The 22,338-nt window shown below is 44.0% G+C and overlaps 1 non-coding gene across 1 annotated transcript; it reads right to left on the bottom strand.

Annotated features, from left to right (window-relative positions):
- Positions 1 to 3,514: 3,514 nt before the first annotated feature.
- Positions 3,515 to 3,587, bottom strand: TRNAG-CCC (transfer RNA glycine (anticodon CCC)). Its single transcript has one exon. It is a non-coding gene; the product is annotated as a tRNA-Gly (tRNA).
- Positions 3,588 to 22,338: the final 18,751 nt, after the last annotated feature.

The following is a 22,338-nucleotide window of genomic DNA, read 5'->3' as shown; positions in this document are numbered from 1 at the left end:
CCCCAGAAGCAATGAACTCAGACCTTGGTTCCTAAGAGTCATTGTCCAACGAAAGGAACGAACCCCCCCACCCCCACCCCAGGGAGAAATGGCCAGTTACAGGACCAAGTCAGGGAAAGTATAAGGTAATTCTAATGCCTAAAGTAGTGTCAGAAAGTAAGGAAGTATTAAAAAAAAAAAAAAAGATGGAGTATGAAAAGAGGACATAAGAGTCAGCCTGAAAGAACTTCCAGTGGATTAAGTAAATTAATATAATGCTAGGTTATAACCCAGATTATATTAAAGAAAGATCCATGAGTCTGTATTGATATAGACAAATAGTTAATAAATAAGGAAGAGGTGCCAAATCTTCACTATAGAAGAATTCCAGATAATTAATACAGAAGGAATGAGGAAAGTAGAAAATCACTAGTAGACACCACAGTAGTAACTGCAAGAAACACTGAGTATGGTAAAACTGGTAGGCAAAACTTTAAGGAGAAACAGGACATTTGTATTGCCTCAAGGGACCTCCCTCAAATGTGGTAGTTTTAACATATGTCCACAAATTCTTTGATATTCTTCTCCCAGGAGGTAGAACTTAATTTTTCACCCCTTGAACTGGGTGTGGAGTGTAGGTTGAACTCAGTCTTTCTCATCTCCCAGTAGGATATGGAAAGGGAAAAATTGTAATGTTATAGTGGAGAAACCTGGCAGATTCCACCTTAACCAAGTGCTCAAGTTTAACATCACCATTTATAACATTATGTATATCATACCCTGATATGGGGGTTCCCTAATGGCTCAGTGGTAAAAGGATCCGCCTGCAATGCAGGAGACACAGGAGACTCGGGTTTGACCGTGGGTCAGGAAGATTCCTTGGAGGAGGAAATGGCAACCCATGCTAGTATCCTTGCCTAAAACATTCCATGGACAGAGGAGCCTGGAGGGCTACAGTACATGAGGTTGCAAAGAGTCAGACACAATATGATGCAATGAGAAGAAAGCTTCATCTTTGTGATATTCTGCCTAAAAACTCATTAGCTCTGTTGTATCCTGAGAAAACATCAGACACTCCCAAATTCATGGCATTCTACAAAATACATGAGCGTACTCTTCAAAAAATGTCAAGGTCATAAAAAAAAAAAAAAGAATCTGTCACAGATTAAGGAGACATGATAATTAAATGTGATGTGTTACCGTGTATTGGATGTTGGAACAAAAAAGGGACACAAGTAGAAAAATTGGTAAAATCTCAATGAGGTCTGTAGTTATCAGTTTGATACTTTTATAATAGTTATGTAAGATGTTAATATCAGGGAAAGATGCAGTTAATGATGAATGGTAACTCTCTGTTCTGTCTTTTGCAACTCTTATATGAAAGCTTTTCCAAGATAACTTATAAAATAAAATATATTTGTTGCACAAAGAAGTTAATAGCCACCACCAAGGAAATCTCGAAGCCAGTGAGAACGTGGCATAGCTTTATAGTTCTAACACACCCTATTCTAACACAACAGTGTTCTAACACAATGCTGACAAATGTAAGCCTTCATTTCTCAGATCTAGTTTATATTATTCCATGTTGATCTTTCTAACAGCCAGGAGAGTGAAGTCAGATGGCATAGATAAGGAAACTGAGACACACAAAATAGTTCCCACCTTCTCATTGAACAGATGAGGGGACTCTATCCCAGAAAAAGGGAAGGGTTTGTCCCAGTCACAGAGCAGGTTAGATAGCCAGTCCAGGAGTGCTCCGCTTTCTTAAAACCATCTTGGCTGCTGTTTCAGGACAGCTGTAGACAAAGCTTAAATGTGGACTATTTGGGAAGGCAAAGCAGAGTAATTCTCATCTTGCCCCCACCCCCTTCTCACCTTTGAGTTAAGCAATAAAGCTGAAAAGATCCTTCAACAAACAAATCCCTCCTCATTATAGAATCCACAGGCACATCAGCTCTTAGGAAACCTGCAAGGCAAGCTCTTTAGGAGGGAGGGCTGTTCAAACATGCCTGTCTAGGTGCCCTCTTTCCTGTTCACTCTCAAGAAGACAGAATGTCTGTTTCGGGAGCAGCAGTTCAGTGGAATTCTGGGCTCCCAAGCCCCTGTGGTGGACCTGGCTGGGGGTGGTGGAAGCAGTAGGCCTTCAAGGCCAGGATGCACCCTGGCCATGGCACGATCTACACTTTTCTATTCCAAAGTTGAATTCTTTCTCAATGTTGGAAAATGCTCCAAAGTGTTTGTCGTTGATGGAGAAGGGCATTTGTGTAGGGTCAGACTCACTGGGTGATCAGATAAAGATCATCCCCAGTTCAGAGGATGAGTCTAGAGACGATGAGCCTCATTTCTTCAAAGCAAAAGTCAAGCCTCACTGTCCCTTTTAAACTCTGAGAAAACTGGATTAATAGGAAATGGTGTTGTTCCTGAAATCGGAGTCAGGAACTCTGGGCAAGGCTTGGCTGCACCAAGAGGTGGAGTTGCTTTAGAGAAGAACAATGTTCGTTTGCTTAAGTCACAGAAAGACAGAGAAAAGACCTCAGTTGGGCATCTTATTTGAGAGATGGAGAATGGTTCCTCTATTTGCCTAAACAAAATATTAAAGCTTTTTGTTCAAGAAACCTATATCTCAGGGGAAAGGAATGCAATCATTCCAGTAATTAACAATTCCCCCAAGAAGTGTGGTTTGCATCATACATGATCTTCTCATTTCGATCCTCTTGGTTCCCGGAAAACACAGTGTTTCTTCTCCAGGGCCCCATGGAGGAGAGATGGAGTTGACAAGAAGGCTCTGCATACCTATGATGTCAGAGTCCAAAGTTTCAACTCTTGGCTGATCAGCTTTTAAGATTAGAAAATACATCGTGGCTCAGTGAAAGATTCTGGGTGTTGCTGTCTCATCAACCTGGGTTTGAATCCCAGTCCTACTTGGTAGCTGTGTGGCTGGCTGACCTTCAGAGAATTGGCTAGCCTCCCTGCATCTTCAGTTTCTCCTCTTTCAATGGGGATAAAAGCTCCCATTTAATGTTGGGAAAGCCCCCCAGAGAGTTGCATCGTGAAGTAGGTGCTCAGGACACATTCTCCTTGAGTATGTCTTGACTGTCTTCTCTCTAATTTACTCTTAAGTAGTCTTGTTATCTAATAATATGGGTTAGTCAATGATTACTTTGTTATTTCCCTCAGATAAATAAGAACTTCTTTCTTCTTTCTTTTTTTAAAAAATAACGGCCATATGGAGCTATGGAAAATTTAATTTTAATGATAGCTTTCAAAACGTTCAGCAGATTAACTGATACTTTCTACTCTGAGCAAGCTAATCACACTCTCTACCTCTCCTTTGTAGCCATTACTATCATTTTAATTGGCTAACTAATTGTGAAATGAATTGTTGAATGATGATCTGTCTTATCAGAATGTCAGTTTTTTGAAAATATTTATTTTAAAATGTATCTGTTTATTTGGCTGTGCCGGGTGTTAGTTGCAACACGTGAGATCTTTAGTTTCGGCATGTGGAGTCTTAGTTGTGGCATGTGGGATCTAGTTCCCTAACCAGGGATCGAACCTGGGCCCCCTGCATTGGGAGCACAGAGTCTTAGCCACTGGACCACCAGGGAAGTCCCAGAATGTAAGGTTTTGAAGGCAAGGTTAGTAGGGACAAGATCTGTCATGTTTATTATCATATCCCTCATACCACATGCTGGCTGGTATGCACGTGCATGCACATGTGTGTCTGTGTATATAATCCAATAAGTATTTGCATGAACAAACGAATGAATAACTTTGGAACAAAACTAACAAACAAAAAGAAGATATTTCACAGGATATTATGGAAGATGATAGTACATTAGTTTTTACTTAAGTTTTGACTGAATTGTATATGGCATTTTAGCCATAAATCATAAGAGATGACTACGGGCATATCACTAGAATTGACAGCTTCAAATCCCAATTTTGTCACTTCCTAGCTGTGTGGCTTTAGGCAAATAAGTCCTTTTAAACTTCTGAGCCTCCAGTGTTCCAGATGCAAAATAGAAAATAACATTTAGCTCTGGGCTTTGCTGTGAGCATTACAGGTGATGTAAGTGATGCTTTAACAGAGTGTCTGGAGCATTTTACATGCATGATAAAGATAGGACCTTCGAGAGGTAGTGGTTTGTGTGTTAGAGTACTCGGCTGTGTTCAAATCCTGATTCTATTATTTACTAGCTGTGTTACTTTACACAAATTACTTAACCTCTTGTGTCACATTTTTTCTTGCATACAAAATGGGGATGATAATTATATTGATAATATACCTACCTTTTATGGTCACTGTAAGATTTAAATATAATTATTATAGGTAAAATTCTTAGAGTGGTGTTTTATGTGTGTGTGTAGATGTGTGTGTGTATACACACATATATATTAGGCATACTACAGGTGTTGTTGTTATTTGGTAGAGTATGTTCACCCTTTGAGGGTACAGTCATTTTCAGAAGCAACCATTTAAGTGATAAAGCTGAGAAACAGAGTTTTGGGCAAAAATTCCTTTAGCCCTAAGTGTCAGGAGCCAGGAAGTCGGGCATGAATTGGACACTGTTTTGACTCTCAATGGGCCTCTGGCCAGGCTGAGGAGACAGACGCACATATCAGCTTTTCAAGAAAGGCCAGCCAGGTTCTTGGAGCAGGAGGCAGGAAGCTTAAATTCTAGTTCCAGCTGTGCTTTGAACTTGCTGTGTGGCCCTGGACAAGTACCTTTCCATCTCTGGGCCTTTATGTTGGAGAAATTAAGTTTGGTGTGATCTGTGGAGCTGTCCTGCTTTGTTGGTCCTTGGAACTTAGGATTTTTATTCATAAGTTGGTGCTTCTTCCAACAGTTTCCATCTCCCGAAGCCTGTGCGGCCTCTGCAGGAAGGTGTGTGAATTCCACCTGCTGAGAGAATTCCAAACTGCCAGCCTCACCTGCCTGCCTCGAGTAAAGGCCTTTCTTGGGAGTCACAGACCTGTTCCCTCCCCTCACTGGCCCTGACAAGGGAGAGCCAGGGCCAGTGTCTGGTCTTAGAACTCTATGTGTACAATACAGAGGCTGTGCCCAGAGGTCTGCAGGGCTCTTTCCTCCACCTGGTGCTCTCAGATTGTTAGGACAGTAAGAGCTGCTGTCTTCTAGGGCAACATTTCCCAAACTGAGTTTAGGGAAACATTGTATTCTGTGGGATGTGAATAGGATTCAGTAACATAAAAAGTGGTGGTGAAGTTCCAGCCTCAAATAGGGGGGCAGAATATTTCGTTAAATTTACATAAGACTCCTCAGGTCTTAATTACATCTGGAATTTCCTCAAGGGTCAATATAGCAGATAAGATAAAAGTAATTGGAGAAGGCAATGGCTCCCCACTCCAGTACTCTTGCCTGGAAAATCCCATGGACGGAGGAGCCTGGTAGGCTGCAGTCCATGGAGTCGCTGAGAGTCGGACATGACTGAGCAACTTCACTTTCACTTTTCACTTTCACGCATTGGAGAAGGAAATGGCAACCCACTCCAGTATTCTTGCCTGGAGAATCCCAGGGATGGAGGAGCCTGGTGGGCTTCCATCTATGGGGTCGCACAGAGTCGGCCACGACTGAAGCGACTTAGCAGCAGCAGCAGTCTCACAGAATAAGAGCACAGGCTGGGTTTTGGATCCTGGTTCTTCTCCTTCTAGCTTTGTGACCATGGGGAAGCTCGCTAACCCTTCTGAGCTGCAGTTTCCTCATTTGTGGTCCAGAGGAAATAACGTGGAGCCTACCTTTCGGGATTGTTGTGAGGGCAGAATGCAGCATTGTGTGCAAAAGACTGCACAGGGCCTGAGACATGAACACTCAGTATACATCATTCCTGTTGTCTCGTTCAGGGGGCTCTTTTGTGGAGAAATAGTTCTGAGCATCTCTCAGGATGCTGGTGTTCCAGGAACACAGTGTGGCGAATGCTGATTGATCTGCTTGTTTTGTGCTGCGCTGCTCTGTCACCCTGATGTGGGAGGACTCCTGTCAACATCTGCCTTACCTCTTCATCCAGTTGCACTGATCATGAGAACATGATCAGTGATAGGGATAGAGTCTGGGCACCCTGTACTGGGTTCTGAAAAGTCAGGTGAGCCCAGAGAAGGATGAGTAGGCAGGTGTGGTGGGAGCAGGGGCATGTGAGAGGGAGTCGTAGAGGAAGAAGGTGGAGAGATGGGCTTGAGTGAGGACCTGAGGCTGGGATGAGGAATGTGGACGTTGCCCTGGGCCGCAGGGAATTGTGCTGAGGTGTTTGAGCACAGTGCTTGCTCCAGTATGCCCTGAGCACTGGCATCTATTTGCTCCAGTTGTCATGGCTCCTCTGCCCCAGGGGATCCAGGGCCTGTCTTGGAGGGCAGCAGCAGGAGCAGTGCGCTGCATCAGGAGACAGGAGATACGGGGAGAGCGTTAGCCCCTACTCAGTGCTGGGTGCTTGGGTCATGTTGCTTGACCTCTCTGTGTCTCAACCTCCATGTCTTTAAAATGGGAGGAACCATCACTCCTGAGCAGCCTAACCCACAGGGCTGCATACTTTCATTGAGATAAAGTATTTCAACCATCCCATTAAGTGGAGATGCTACTATATGCCAGGCCCTGTGTTCAGGCCTACAGAGGGTTAGATGAACAGCATTGATCCCTGCCCTTGGGTGCAGGGTGGGGGCTTACGGTGTGCTGGTTACCATGCAGTGAGATGCGACTAGGGTCAAGTTAAACCCTCGAAAGGGCCCTTTGCCCAGTGTGGGGATTGGAAGGCTGTGAGAGGAGGAGGCATTCAGAAAGATTCCTCAGAGGAGGTAGCACCCCTAGTAGTTAGTGGATGAAGAAAGAAGAAATGAAGTTCTAGGCAGAGGAAACTGAATGAGCAAAGGTGAGGAGATACGATATGCCACAGTTTGTACGGGCAAACAAGTAGCAAGTGAAAATATCAGGACATTACATTTAAAGTGTGGAAGGGGATTAATGGACACTGCTGACAGGAACAGTGCTTGCATTTAAACAGATGCATCATCTCAAGCTAAAGAAGTGAAGCTCAAATAGGATAATTTCAGGAATTAACTGGTATAATGCTTTTTTTTTTTTTTTTTGGCCTCCCTTGAAATTGTAGCATGGTCCCTTTGGTCTCTATGATAGGTTACATTAGTGGTGTTGGGTAGACTGCAGGTCTTGAATGCCAGGCTCAAGGGTTTGCTCTGCAGTCTGCAGACTAATGGAAGAATTAGCCACAAAAGTCAGGGGATTTAGAATGGAATCCATGGCATTCTCTGCATGTGCAGGGCTGGCTAGGCAAGGAGGTTCCCAGAAGAAAAACAGAGAGACCTTTGCCCTCCTCCTGCACTTAGGCAAAAAGTAGAATTAGGATAAGGTTGTCTGAGTGATCTGGCTATTGTGCCTGCCCTTTGGGTGTCAGCAGCCAATCTGCCATAGTGCTGGGGGCTTAAGGCTTGCTGCTCAGAAGGCGGGGTGGTGAGCCCCAGCCACTGCCTGGGCTTTGAGGAGCTCCTGCATGCAAATAAGCCTGAGCCAAGGAATTAGTCCTGTTGTTCCCTGGAGGAAAGGGCGTGGAGGTACCTCCCTAGCTGGGGATGTACACTCTACAGCCTGCTGCCACTGGTGGAGAGTCTCTCAGCCTGTTTCTCCAGACTCTTCTGGAGCCTCTGAGCTTGGCAGTTGAAATCTTCCATTGTGAGGTCCCTGGGGTAGAGAGAAGCAAGGGGTAGGGGACACAGGGCCTGGGCCAGGGCCTGGCTCTGCCTCTAGCCCATTATGTCACCTTGGGCAAGTCCCTTCACCTCTGTGAGCCTCATTTTCCTCATTTCTGGAAGGAGGAACATCCTCCAAGGGCACATATGACCATTAAATAATGTGTTTGGAGGGCTTTGCATTAGTGTGTTTGGAGAGCTTTACAGTGAAAGAGGTGTCATATTTTTATTAAAAGAGGCAGAAGGGGAGAGCAGAGAAACATGACAATAGTTAGAAATGTGAATGCTCCCTTACTATTTTTTTAAAAACTTTATTTATTTATGGCATACTGGGTCTTCGTTGCTTCATAGGTTTTTTTCTAGTTTCAGTGAGTGGGGGCTACTCTCTAGTTACAGTGAGTAGGCTTCTCACTGCAGTGGCTTCTTTTGTTGTGGAGCACGGGTTCTAGGCTCTCAGGCTTCAGTAGTTGTAGTTCATGGGCTCAGTAGTTGTGGCTCCTGCACTCTAGGGTACAGGCTCAATAGTTATGGCACATGGGCTTAGTTGCTTTGCGGCATGTGGGACCCTCCTGGATCAGGGATCTAACCTGTGTCTCTTGTACTGGCAGGCAGATTCTTTTACCACTGAGCCACCAGGGAAACCCACTGAATGCTCCCTTACCATTTGATAATCTTAAATTATGGCAAAGTTTTTAGGAATAATAAGTATGTTTTCAGCAGGCTTCAACAGTATGTGAATTGTGAACTGTGAACTTCCAGATGTTAAAGCTGTATTTAGAAAAGGCAGAGGAACCAGAGATCAAATTGCCAACATCTGCTGGATCGTTGAAAAAGCAAGAGAGCTCCTGAAAAACATCTACTTCTGCTTTATTAACTATGCCAAAGCCTTTGATTTTGTGGATCACAACAAACTGTGGAAAATTCTTGAAGAGATGAGAATACCAGACCACCTTACCTGCCTCCTGAGAAATCTATATGCAGGTCAAGAAGCAACAGTTAGAACTGGACATGGAACAACAGACTGGTTCCAAATCGGGAAAGGAGTACCTCAAGGCTGTGTATTGTCACCCTGCTTATTTAACTTTTATGCAGAGTACATCATGCGAAATGCGGGACTGGATAGGCACAAGCTGGAATCAAGATTGCCGGGAGAAATACCAGTAACCTCAGATACACAGATGACACCACCCTTATGACAGAAAGCGAAGAAGGAAAAGAGCCTCTTGATGAAAGTGAAAGAGGAGAGTGAAAAAGCTGGCTTGAAACTCCACATTCAGAAAACTAAGATCATGGCATCTGGTCCCATCACTTCATGGCAAATAGATGGGGAAACAATGGAAACAGTGAGAGACTTTATTTTGGGGGGTTCCAAAATCACTTCAGATGGTGACTGCAGCCATGAAATCAAAAGATGCTTGCTCCTTGGAAGAAAAGTTATGAGCAACCTAGGCAGCATATTAAAAAGCAGAGACATTACTTTGCCAACAAAGGTCCGTCTAGTCAAAGTGATCATTTTTCCAGTAGTCGTGTATGGATGTTAAGAGTTGGACTATAAAGAAAGCTGAGTGCCAAAGAATTGATGCTTTTGAACTGTGGTGTTGGAGAAGACTCTTGAGAGTCCCTTGGACTGCAAGGAGATCCAACCAGTCTATCCTAAAGAAAATCAATCCTGAATATTCACTGGAAGGACTGATGCTGAAACTGAAATTCCAATACTTTGGCCACATGATGCGAAGAGCTGACTCATTTGAAAAGACCCTGATGCTGGGAAAGATTGAGGGCAGGAGGAAAAGGGGATGACAGAGGATGAGATAGTTGGATGGCATCTCCGATTCTATGGACATGAGTTTGAGCAAGCTCCATGAGTTGGTGATGGGCAGGGAAGCCTGGCGTGCTGCAGTCCATGGGGTCGCAAAGTGTCGGATAGGACTGAGTGACTGAACTGAAGTATGTTTTGGTTATGTTTTTTAAATTAACTGTATCACCTAAAGGCCTACACTGAAATATTTATGGACAGAAATATATGATATTTGAGATATGCTTCAAAATAAGGAAAGGAGAAGACTGAATTGCCAAGGCAATCTTAAGAAAAAAGAACAAAGTTGGAGGAACCATGGTCCCTGACTTTAGACTGTGATCCCACAAAGCTACAGTAATCAAAACAACATGATACTGGCCCAAAAACATACACACAGATCATGGAACAGGAGAGAGAGCCTAGAAATAAACTCAAGCACCTATGGTCAATTAATCTATGACAGAGGAGGCAACAATAATGTAATGGGGAAAAGACAGTCTCTCAAAATAAAAGAAAAACTGAACAGCTTCATGTAAGAGAATGAAATTAGAACGTTTCTTCACACTGTATACAAAAATAAACTCAACATGGTTTAAAAACCTAAATGTAAGAGGTGAAACCACAAAACTAGAAGGGAACATAGGCAGAACACTCTTCAATGTAAATCATAGCAAAATATGTATGTATGTATGTATATACATACATATATATGATCTGTCTCCTAAGGGAAAAGAAAAGCAAAAATAAACAGATGGGACCTAATTAGAATTTAAAACTTTTTATTATGGTTTGTTGCAGGATACTGAATATAGTTTCCTGTGCTATGTAGTAGGACCTTGTTGTTTATCCATCCTATATATAATAGTTTGCATCTGCTAGTCCCAAACTCCCAATCTATCCCTCCCCTGCCCCCTGTCATGGCAACCACTAGTCTGTTCTCTATGTCTGTAAGTTTGTTTCTGTTTCATAAATAAGTTTATTTGTGTCATATTTTCGATTTTGCATATGAATGATATTGTATTGGTCTTTTTCTTTCTGACTTACTTCACTTAGTATGATAATCTTGAGGTCCATCCATGTAGCTGCAAGTGGTATTATTTCATTTTTTATGACTGAGTAATATTCCACTGTGTGGGTGTGTATACATACACACACACACATATAGATACATACACCACATCTTTATCCACTCATCTATCAATGGACATTTAGGTTATTTCCATGTCTTACCTATAGTAAATAGACCTGTATGAACATAGGGGTACATATAGCTTTTCAAATTACAGTTTTGTCTAGATATATGCCCAGTAGTAGAATTGCCGGGTCATATGGCAACTCTGGTGGACTTCCCTGGTGGTTCAGATGGTAAAGCGTCTGCCTACAATGCAGGAAACCTGGATTCTATTCCTGGGTCAGGAGGATCCCCTGGAGAAGGAAATGGCAACTCATTCCAGTACTCTTGCCTGGAAAATCCCATGGACGGAGGATCCTGGTTGGCTACAATCCATGGGGTTGCAAAGAGTCGAACACAACTGAGCGACTTCACTTTCACTTTTCACTTTCATGGCAACTCTATTTTTAGTTTTTTAAGGAATCTCCATACTTTTCTCCATAGTGGCTGCACTAATTTACATTCCAACAACAGTGTATCAGGGTTCCCTTTTCTCTACACCCTCTCCAGCGTTTGTTATTTGCAGACTTTTAAATCATGGCCATTCTGACCAGTGTGAGGTGGTACCTTATTGTAGGGTACCTAGTTAAACTTAAAAGTTTTTGCAAAGCAAAGGAAACCACTGACAAAATGAAAAGACAACCTACTGAAAGGGAGAAAATATTTGCAAAGTTATGATTGATAAGGGGTTAATATCCAAAATCTATAGACAGCTCATACAACTCGATATATAATGTCCCAATTAAAAATGAGTGGAAGACTTGAACAGACATTTTTCCCAAGAGGTTATACAGATGGCCAACAGGCACATGAAAAACTGCTTAACATTGCTAATCATCAGAGAAGTGCAAATCAAAACCACAATGAGATATCATCTTATGCCTCTCAAAATGGCTGTCATTAGAAAGTCTAAAAATAACAAGCATTGGCAAGGATGTAGAGAGAAGGGAACCATAGTACACGGTTGGTGAGGTTGTAAATTGGTGCAGCCATTGTGTAAAACAGTATAGAACTACTGTATTTAGCAATTCCACTGTTGAGTATATATCCAAAGAAAATGAAAACACTAATTTGGAAAGGTATGTGCACCCCAATGTTTATAGCAGCACTGTTTACAATGATGAGATATGGAAACAACCTAAGTGCCATCAATAGATGAATGTATAAAGAATATGTGGTATATATACATAATAGGGGGCTTCCCAGGTGGCTCAGTGGTAAAGAATCTGCCTGCCAATGTAGAAGATGCAGGAGATGTGGGTTCCATCTCTGGATTGGGAAGATGCTCTGGAGAAGGAAATGACAACCCGCTCCAGTATTCTTGCCTGGAAAATCCCATGGACAGTGGAGCCTGGAGGGCTACAGTCCATGAAATTACAGAGAGTCAGGAACAACTGAGCATCTGAGCTTTAGTATACATAATAGAATATTACTCAGCCATTAAAAAGAATGAAATTCTGTCACTTGCAACAATGTGGATGGACCAAGAAAGTATTATACTTAGTGAAATAAGTAAAACAGAGAAATACGAATACTCTGTTATCACCTATATGTGGAATCTAAAAAATAAAAGAAGTGAATGTATATAATAAAACAGAAACGAGACAAACCCACAAATATAGAGAACAAGCAGGTGGTTACTAGTGAGGAGAGGGAAGTGGGGAAGGGTGAGATAGTAGTTTGTGTCTCTTAAACCCATACCCCTATGTATAATACAAATAAGCAACAAGGGTATAGTGTACAGCACAGGGAAATATAGCCATTATTTGGTAATAACTTTAAAAGGGGCATAGTCTATAAAAATTTTGAATCACTATGTCATAAACCTGAAACAAATATAATATTATGAATCAATACAAAAATAAAAAGGGAGGTAGGGAGAAACAGAGAAGAGGATAGGGATGAGGGAGGTGGAAAGAAAGTGACTCCAGAGGAATGACAAGGAGGCTGGAATGTGATGAAGTACAGGAAGAGGATGGATCGAGGCAAAAAAGGCACCAGAGGGCATGGGGTGGGGAGAAAGTAAGGACAAAGAGCAGAAGCAGTCAGCCCTCCCTTCTCTTTCTCTTCCTGGTCCCTAAGGGTCCAAATGTCTCCAACCACCTCAGCCGCTGGTGTGGAAGGTTGGGAAATGGGGAGCCCAAACCCGTCTCCCCGGGGGCCCCATCTTTTCCCAGCAACTGGAAGCAGGTCAGCACTGTGGGGTGGACAGCGCCTGACTGGGCTGGACATTGCACTCACTCCTAGATCCCTCTGTGAGGTGCTGGGTTTGAGCTCCCCCCACCCCCCACCCCGGTCCGATCTTTAACTCCTCCCTTTTTGGCAGCTTTCTCAGCTGGCTTGGGACCTGATCTAAAGGACCAGGCCAGGGTGGGTCTGGGGCATGGTCTCTCCTGGGGCAGGGCCTGACACGTGGAGGGACATCTTTCAGGACCACCCCAAGTACCAGGGGTTTCCTAAGAAGTATGAGAGGAGGACCCTTCCTGCAAAGGCTCAGTGTGCTTGGAGAGACACAACAGATGGGCATGAAATCCTTGGAGAACAATAGGAGGGATGTAGACTAAGCTCCAGCATGCCTGGAGGTCTGTTCTTGGAGTGTCACTGAAACTCAGCCCTGCCAGTCACCAGCTATGTGACCCTGGGCACTTTCTTCACTTCTCTGGGCCTTGGTTTATACATCTGTAAAATGCACATTATACTCTCTGCCCTGCCTGGCTCTCAGGAGCTGTTTGAACACATCTAGAATGATGGATGTAGAAGCACTCTGTGAACTCTGGCACCCTCTATCCATGTGAGCTCTCACCCCTGGATTCCAGCCTGTGTGGCTAGGGTGTTGAACTGTATTTCTCTGTTGGGCTGTAGTTCTTAACCAAGGATTACATGAGAAACCTCCACATGAGGACAGTCCCTTGACCTTCTTAATTTACTGTTGATGTTTTATCTCTTGTTTTGTTCAGTGTATGAAGACATACTTGCTCTGTTATTATTAAAATATAATATGAGGGAAAGATGTGTGTTTCTTGAAGAACAGATTCCTTTATTTATCAGAAAATGAAAATTATGTAATCCATCCTCATTTTCTTTTAGTCTCAGCTACTAGGAAATGAGAGTAAAATTTAAACTCAGCAATAACAATATGGGGCTTCCTAGGTGGCTCAGTGGTAAAGAATCCGCCTACCAATGCAGGAGATACAGGAGACATGAGTTCGATCCCTGGGTAGGGAAGATCCCCTGGAGAAGGAAATAGCAACCCACTCCAGTATTTTTGTCTGGAAAATCCCTTGGGCAGAGGAGCCTAGTGGGCTATAGTCCTTGGGGTCACCAATGAGTCGGACATAACTTAGCAATTAAACAAAAAACTATATAGGTCATTTTTATACATTTTCTTCCTTTTTTTTTAAAACCTGATTTTAATTTGCTGCTGCTGTTTCAGGTTGAGTTGATGCCAAGCTGATCCAAAGATGACAACCATGCTAACAAACCCAAAACACTCCATTTCAGTCCTCAAGAGCAACACTGTTGAATAGGGAGATAGAACACATTTCACCATCTGTATTAGTTTCCTGTGGCTGCTGTAACAAAGTACCGAAAACTTGGTGGCTTAAAACTGTAGAAATTTATTCTTTTACAGTTCTAGAGGCCAGAAGTTTCGAATCAAAGTGTCAGCATGGCTGTGCTTCCTCTGGAGGCCCTAGGAGAGAATTCACTCCTTGCCTCTTCCAGCTTCTGGTTGGTGCCAGCATTCCTTTGCTTGTGACTGCATCACTGCAATCTCTGCCTCTGTCTTCACATCACCTTTCCCCTGTGTCTTCTCCTCTTCTGTCTGTGTCAAAACTCCCTCTGCCTCTCAGGAGGATACATGTGATTACGTGTAGGGTCTACATAGATAATCCAGCATTAAGCTCCTCCTCTCAAGATCCTTAACTTAATCACATCTTTTGCCATGAAAGGTAGTAGTCATGGGAAGTTAGGAAATGGGCATATGTTTGGTGCACTGTTGAGCCCACCACTCCATCTGAGAACCCTAGATTCATAGGCTCATCCACTGTCTCTCATTCATTGTATAACTCAGTGGTTAGGAGCAAAAGCTCTAGAGTCTTTTGGGTTCCCATCATAGCTCTGTCATTGGCTGTGGGACCTTGGGAAAATTCCTTGATCTCTCAGCACCTCAGTTTTCTTGACTGAAAAACTGTGGATAGTATCTCCCTTGTAGGGTTTTTATAAGGATTAAACAAAATGCTCTGTAAAAACACACAGCGTAGCACCTGGCCCATAGTAATTACTCAATAAATATTAACTACTATTACAGTTGATGGTTTTAGGATATGTCTACAACTTCTTTAATATTCCTTCTTTCAAGAGATGAGGCTTAATTCTCTCTGGAGTATTGACTGGACCTAGTGCCTCACTGACAACGAAGAGAATAAAGCAGAAATAACAGTGTGACTTCAAGATCTAGGTCATAAAAGATGCTGTAACTTGGCCCTTTCTCTCTCTCTTCAAATCACTCACTCTGCAGAAGCCAGCTTTTATGTCACAAGAACCTTGTGGGAAGGAACTGAGGTCTCCTGACATCAGCCCACAGTAAGTGATTTCAGAAGAGGATCCTCCAGTCCCAGCCCAGCCTTCAGATGACTAAAGCCCTGGTCCATACCTTGACTGCAATCTCATGAGGGACTCTGAGCCAGACTACCCAGCTCTTGGCTCTCTGACCCACAGAAACTCTGAGATAGCAAATGTTGTTTTAAGCCACTGAGCTTTAGGGTAATTTGTCATACAGCAGCAGCTAACTGATAAATTAGTTATTTATTATTTAATCTTTAAACGTTAATTACCCATTGCATACCAGGCAAGGGAGATTATATGGTTGGCAGAATATCTGCTTTTAAAGAACACTCAGTCTAGTGAGAGGCATGGAATTGGAGGGGGGCATGGAATATAAAACAATGTTTGCAATGGAGTGTGAGACAGTGCCTGTGTGGTCTATAGCACAGATAAGGTAGAAAAATGCTTTCTTAAGACAGCATTCTACAGAGGGGGCTGCTGATCTGGTTGGGCCTGGCTGGAATATCAGAATATAGGCTGAAGTTCAGGCAGAATCCAGTCAGTGTAGGAATCTGCATCTAACTACCCAGAGGGACTTTACAAAGGGAAAAAATCTCAGTAATTTATTAAAATCCCATACTAGAGCTAAATATACACCTATCCCATGATCCAGAAATTCTACTCTTGAATATAAATCAAAGAGAAATGCAGCTCACCAAAAGATGAGATGATTCATAGCAATGTTATTCATAATATCTGTAAACTGGAGGTGTCCTAGTGTCTATAAACAAATTTCAGTGTGTTCACACAATGGAATATTTCTCAGCAGTGGCAGAGAACAAGCAACTGATATATGTAATAATGTGAATGAATCTCAAAAACATTATGCTGAACAAAAGAAGCCAGGAATATATAGTATTTATAGGAATGTTGTTGTTCAGTCACTCAGTCATGTCCGATTCTGTGCAACCCCATGGACCGCAGCACTCCAGGCTTCCCTGTCCTTCACCATCTCCTGGAGCTTGCTCAAACTCATGTCCATCGAGTCGGTGATGCCATCCTACCATCTCATCTCGTCATCCCCTTCTCCTTCTGCCTTCAATCTTTCCCAGCATCAGGGTCTTTTCTAATGAGTCTGCTCTTTGCATCAGGTGGCCAAAGTATTGGAGCTTTAGCATCAGTCCTTCCAGTGAATATTCAGGACTGATTTCCTTTAGGATTGACTGGTTTGATCTCCTTGCAGCCCATGGGACTCTCAAGAGTCTTCGTCAGCACCACAGTTCAAAAACATCAATACTTCAGCACTCGGCCTTCTTTATAGTCCAACTCTCACATGCATACATGACTACTGGAAAAACCATAGCTTTGACTAGACAGACCTTTGTCAGCAAAGTAATCTCTTCTTTTTAATATGCTGTCTAGGTGGGTCATAGCTTTTCTTCCAAGGAGCAAACAAGCGTCGTTTAATTTCATGGCTGCAGTCACCATCTGAAGTAATTCTGGAGCCCAAGAAAATAAAGTCTCTCACTGTTTCCATTTTTTCCCCATCTATTTGCCATGAACTGATGGGACCAGATGCCATGACCTTAGTTTTCTAAATGTTGAGTTTGAAGCCAACTTTTTCACTCTCCTCTTTCACTTTCATCAAGAGACTCTTTAGTTCCTCTTTGCTTTCTGCCATAAGGATGGTGTCATCTGCATATCTGAGGTTATTGATATTTCTGCCGGCAATCTTGATTGCAGATTGTGCTTCATCCAGCCTGGCATTTTGCATGATATACTCTGTATATAAATTAAATAAGCAAGGTGACAATGTATAACCTTGACATACTCCTTTCCCAATTTGGAACTAGTCCATTGTTCCATGTCCGGTTCTAACTGTTGCTTCTTGACCTGCATAACAGGTTTCTCAGGAGGCAGGTAAGGTGGTCTGGTATTCCCATCTCTATAAGAATTTTCCAAAGTTTGTTGTGATTCACACAGTTAAAGATTTTAGCATAGTCAGTGAAGCAGAAGTAGATGTTTTACTGGAATTCTCTTGCTTTTTCTATGAATGGTTCTATGAAGACCTACATGACCTTCTAGAAAAAAAGATGTTCTTTTCATCATAGGGGACTAGAATGTAAAAGTAGTAAGTCAAGAGATACCTGGAGTAACAGGCAAGTTTGGCCTTGGAGTACAAAATGGAACAGGGCAAAGGCTAATAGAGTTTTGCCGAGAGACTACACTGGTCATAGCAAACACCCTCTTCCAACATTTATAGGAATATATAAGCATATACCAAAATCAAGATAAAGGACATTTGCAGTACTTTATGCATTTAATAACTTAAATGGACTACTAAAAAAGAATGAAGCATATTATTAGGCAAGAATCATATGTATTTTAACATATTTATCATACATAACAGTATATGCAGTATACTACAAATCAGTGATCTCTGACATAAATATTCAGCTCCTTGTCAGAGGGTCTCATTGGCTTAACTGTATGGCTAAGACAGCAGTTCCTAACTGGTGTACACTGGAGTACCACAAAGGTGTGAACTCAATTTCAGCTACAGTAATTCCAGATGTGGTTGGAATATTGAGCTGGAGAGATTATAGGATCAAGGGTAGCCGGAGTGAAGCTCACTGGGAGTGAGAAGTAGGGTCACACACAAGAGCTCTTCTTTGTGGGTATGTAAGGGGGCTTACAGGGCTTCCTGGGTGGCGCAGTGGTAAAGAATCTGCCTGCCAATGTAGGAGGCGCAAGAGATGCAAGTTTGATCCCTGGCTTAGGAAACGGCAACCCACTCCAGTATTTTTGCCTGGAAAATTCCATGGGCAGAGGAGCTTGGTGGGCTATAGTCCATGGGGTTGTAAAAGTCAGACATAACTTAGTGACTGAGCACTCGCACACACACGCACACACACACACACAAGGGCATACAGCCTGGGTAGCCATCAGTCCTATTAAACAATGTCATGATGCTGAGAGACCAGCAAGTAAATGCTGCACCCCTGGGGTACAGTATAATCCCTCAGCTATGCCTCTAGAAACCCTTTAGTTGAGAGTATGTCCCAGTCTCCAAAGATCAAGAACCACTTTTTTTTTTATTAGTTTATTTTTTAACTTTACAATATTGTATTTGTTTTGCCACACATTGACATGAATCCACCATGGGTGTACATGTTTTCCCCTTCCAGAACCCCCCTCCCACCTCCCTCCCCATCCCATCCCTCCGGGTCATCCTGGTGCACCAGCCCTGAGCACCCTGTATCATGCATCGAACAAGAACCACTTAACTATGGGAGGGCCTCCTTTTGAATCCATTATGGGTCTGCCTTGTTCCATTTTTCTCTGGACTCCTGTGCCACGTGCAAGCAGGGGATGTTTTCTTGTCTCGTGGCCTTATTAATATTCCAAGACCATCTTTAGGCTTATCTTATGACAAGAGCTTGTGACAAGTGCAAGCCTATGGAAGCCTAGGGAAGTATTCCTAGGGAAGTCTGTTTCCTCTGTTCATTCTTCAAGATCCCGGCACCCTGCTCCATGCCCATATACTGGGTTATGGAATTTCTATTTATCCTGAGGTTTCTGGGGAACCACGGAAAGCTTTTGAGCAGTAAAGAGACATGATTAGATTTATATTCTTAAAAAATACCATGGCTGTCATAAATGGAGTGTTTCCTGTGTTCCAGGTGCTTTAGCTATTCGTGGCCACAAGAGTGCTCTGGCTGCAGGGTGGACAGTGGATTGGAGGCGGTCAGGAGGTGCAGACAGACCAGCCAGGGCTACTGCTGGGTGAGAGTGGGTGAAAGCCTGAACTGAGGCAGTGGCCCTCCCAGTTGTGAGAGGTGTTCAGGAGGCAGGATTGCCTGGTGACTACCTCAGCAGAGTGAGGAAGGAGGGGGAGTCTGGGAAGGGCTCCTGAGGGTCTGGCTTAGGTGACTATGGAGAATTTTGGAATCAGTGGCATTGAGGATTCTCAATATCCTATAAACCCAGCTCCCAAAAGATGAAAGGACCTTAGAGACTACCTAGTCTCATTCTACATTACTTACCACTGATAATTTCCAAGCTGAATGTAGGTAGTCTATGGACATAGCATTTTTTATGGTTGGGAGATTACTTTTATTGTATTAGTAAATACTAGCACGTAAGACCCATGTAAGATTTTATAGATTTTATTGCTTAGCAAAAGGCTAAAGAAGCTATTTAAATTTAAAAAGTAAGTTTATAAAAAGAAAAATATTGTCAGTAATACCACACTTATAAGGTGGCACTAGTAGTAAAGAACCTGCCTGTCAATGCAGGAGATGTAAGAGACATGTGTTCGATCCCTGGATTGGGAAGATCCTCTGGAGGAGGGCACAACGATCCACTCCGGTATTCTTGCCTGGAGAATCCCATGGATAGAGGAACCCGGCAGGCTACAGTCCATAGGTTCACACAGAGTTGGACATGACTGAAGCAACTTAGCATGCACGCACAGAGATATGGCTGAAATGAGGCATGAGTTAAGTTTAGGGTACCTGCCACCACCTGGAGCACTAATCTCCATAGGATGCTATGTGGTGAATGCCCATATTTCCCTGTGGGACCTACCTGAACGGAGCCTGGCTGTCCAATAAGATCTGGCCCATCAGTCCAAGGGAACCCACAGAGACATCTCTGTCTGAAATCACCTTTAAAGGCAGATCCGGCTTCTCCTGGTTAAGGATTTGATGGTTGCCGTAAGAAGGCAGTGACGATGAACATGCTGTTCCCCGGAGGCCTTCAGGAGCCTCTGGCTCAGGGAGGTGAACTTGTCCTTACCTGCCTGCCCTTTGTGCTGGTCTCTGCCTCGTGCTCAGAAAAGACTGTTACACGCAGGCTGGAGCTTCATGTGTGGATGCAGGGACTTTGTCTCAGGAGGTGCTGTAAGGGATGGCACGCGTGGTGCCCCTGGGACCCCCGAACCACTCACTTGCAGGGGGAGGGTGGCCCTGGGCACCCCGGCCATTGGGCAGTGCATTCCCTCCTAGACGAGGCCTTCCCTGATGGGCTGGGCCTCCCTTTGTGCCATTCCCCAGCACAATGCATGTAATCCTGCCGACCTGCCCGGCAGAGGCGGGCAGGCAGGAGCAGCTTGGTTTCCTGTCTTGTTGAATGGCTTGAATGGGTGCTGGGCCGACTCTTAATCCCCCAGCGGCTGACTGTCCCAGCAGGGGGGTAGAGAAGGAAGTAGGGGAGGACAGCTGCTCTCTTGTCTTCTCTCCAGGCAGGAGGCTGGCGCAGCCCTGCCCGGCACAGTTCCACCTACATTTAAAGGCAAGATGTGAGACCAGCCGTCAGGCTGCTTGCCAGAGCCTGCTTAGAGCGCTCTGCCCTTCTCCAGCACTGTCCTTGGCCAGAGTTGGGTGAGCTCGGATTACAAGCAGGGAGCCCAGAGTGGACGAAAAGAGCTTCAAGACTCTAGCACGTCAGAACTGGAAGCAGCCTTAGGGATTCCACTCCCCCCTCTCTTTTACAGATGGGGAAACTGAGGCCCATACAGGTCAGGGACATGTCTAAGGTCACACAAGAAAGGGACAGTAGCTGACTTCAGTCAGGTGGCCTTTCCAGTGAACAGCAGTTGTCTCCTAGGCTGCTTCCTGGAGCATCTGCAACTACTGGGAGACATTTAGTGCTCCTGACAAAGAGTTATATGGTCAGATGTGCTGGGAGTTGCTGTCTGGGGACCAAGTACATGGAGGAGTGGAGGGCACGATGGGTCCTGCAGGTCGATGTTAATGCCACCCTTTCCAAATATACTTGGCAGTGCAGTTCTTTTTTTCAGGTGGCACCTTTTCTCACATAGAAGCAGTACTTATTCTAAAGCACACCATCTGGAAATTCTGCACTAGTCCATGCTAAAGACTTTCCAGAAGTGATGATGAAGATGGTGAGGACACTTCTATTTAAACTCTGGAGTTTAACCCATGTGGGAGCCTGTACAATGGGAGGGATTTCCTCTTAGACTGAGAGTTACCTGGTGTTTGTTGAGCATCTCTTATTAACCAGGTGCCTTCTACCTCCCTTATCTCTGCTAAGCCTCCCAATAACACCTTTAGAAAGGTAATAGAACCTCGGCTTTACAATTGTGGAAACTGAGACACATGAAACCAAGTTACTTGTGTAACTTAAGGTCACACAGCCAGCAGTCAGTGAAAGCAGGTTTTAAGCTGAGGTCTGCCAGCCTTCAATTCAGTGCTCCCCCTCTCTTGCTGTGCTCCCACTCTTTTTTCGTGCTCCCACTCTTTTGCAGTGCTCCCATCTCCTTTTTCCCTACAGTCTGAAAGTGAGAAGCAAATATATCAGACTCAAAAATAAAGGAAAAATGCCTAGGTTCATACCCTATTCCACTCTTGATGCATTGTGTGACCTTGCACAGACTTTGTCCCCGCCCCCCCATCTCAGCCCCTCCCCCTACCAGTCCTGGGACTCTCTCCTGCTTCAGCATTCCATGACCCATTCCACGACTCTGGTCTCAGGCCCACAAAGGTCATCCTGTGGGGAAGGGTCAGTCCAGGAATGGGTGACATGAGGCTGAGTTCATGTGAGTTCAGGCCAGGCCAGCCGCCTGCCTGAGAAGGCGGAGTGTGTGCCGACTCACTCCTGACAGCTTGTGAGAGCCGTGGGAAACTGTCACCCAGGGCTCAGGGATGGAGCCAGCCCTGCATGATGCTGGTTCTCAGGAGCATGACCTGTGACACTCTCACCTCCTTAATGGGTGGTGGAGAAACTTGTAGGACTGGTGAGGGTGGGGCCAGGAAAGGGGCAGGCAAGCATTGTGGCATTCTAGACCTGACCTCAGTTCACTTCTTATAGTCTGTATTTGTCATTACTTAGCCAGTTGGTCCACCTTCTTTTATTTTAAACTAAGGCGATTGTCTTAGTTTAGGTTACCCGAGAAGGAGACTCGAAAACAAAGATTTGATTAGACTTTGTCAAGACTTTGTCTAAGACTCTAAGGCAAGTGGTTTGTTTGGGATGGGATCCCAGGAAATGCTGCCAGGGAGCCTGAAAGTAATGCAGGGATGGAAAGAACACAGTGAATGACATGCTACCCAGCAAGTGGCCCTGTGAGCAGCTGGAGCTTGACTGTCCTGCAGGCTCTGGGAATGAGTGT

This window comes from Giraffa tippelskirchi, chromosome 1, assembly GCF_054371585.1.
Source record: "Giraffa tippelskirchi isolate mGirTip1 chromosome 1, T2T-mGirTip1v1.2.pri, whole genome shotgun sequence".
In the NCBI taxonomy this organism is placed as follows: Eukaryota; Metazoa; Chordata; class Mammalia; order Artiodactyla; family Giraffidae; genus Giraffa; species Giraffa tippelskirchi.
Note: the sequence above shows the minus strand (reverse complement) of the source record. Positions and strands in the feature narration are given on the sequence as shown.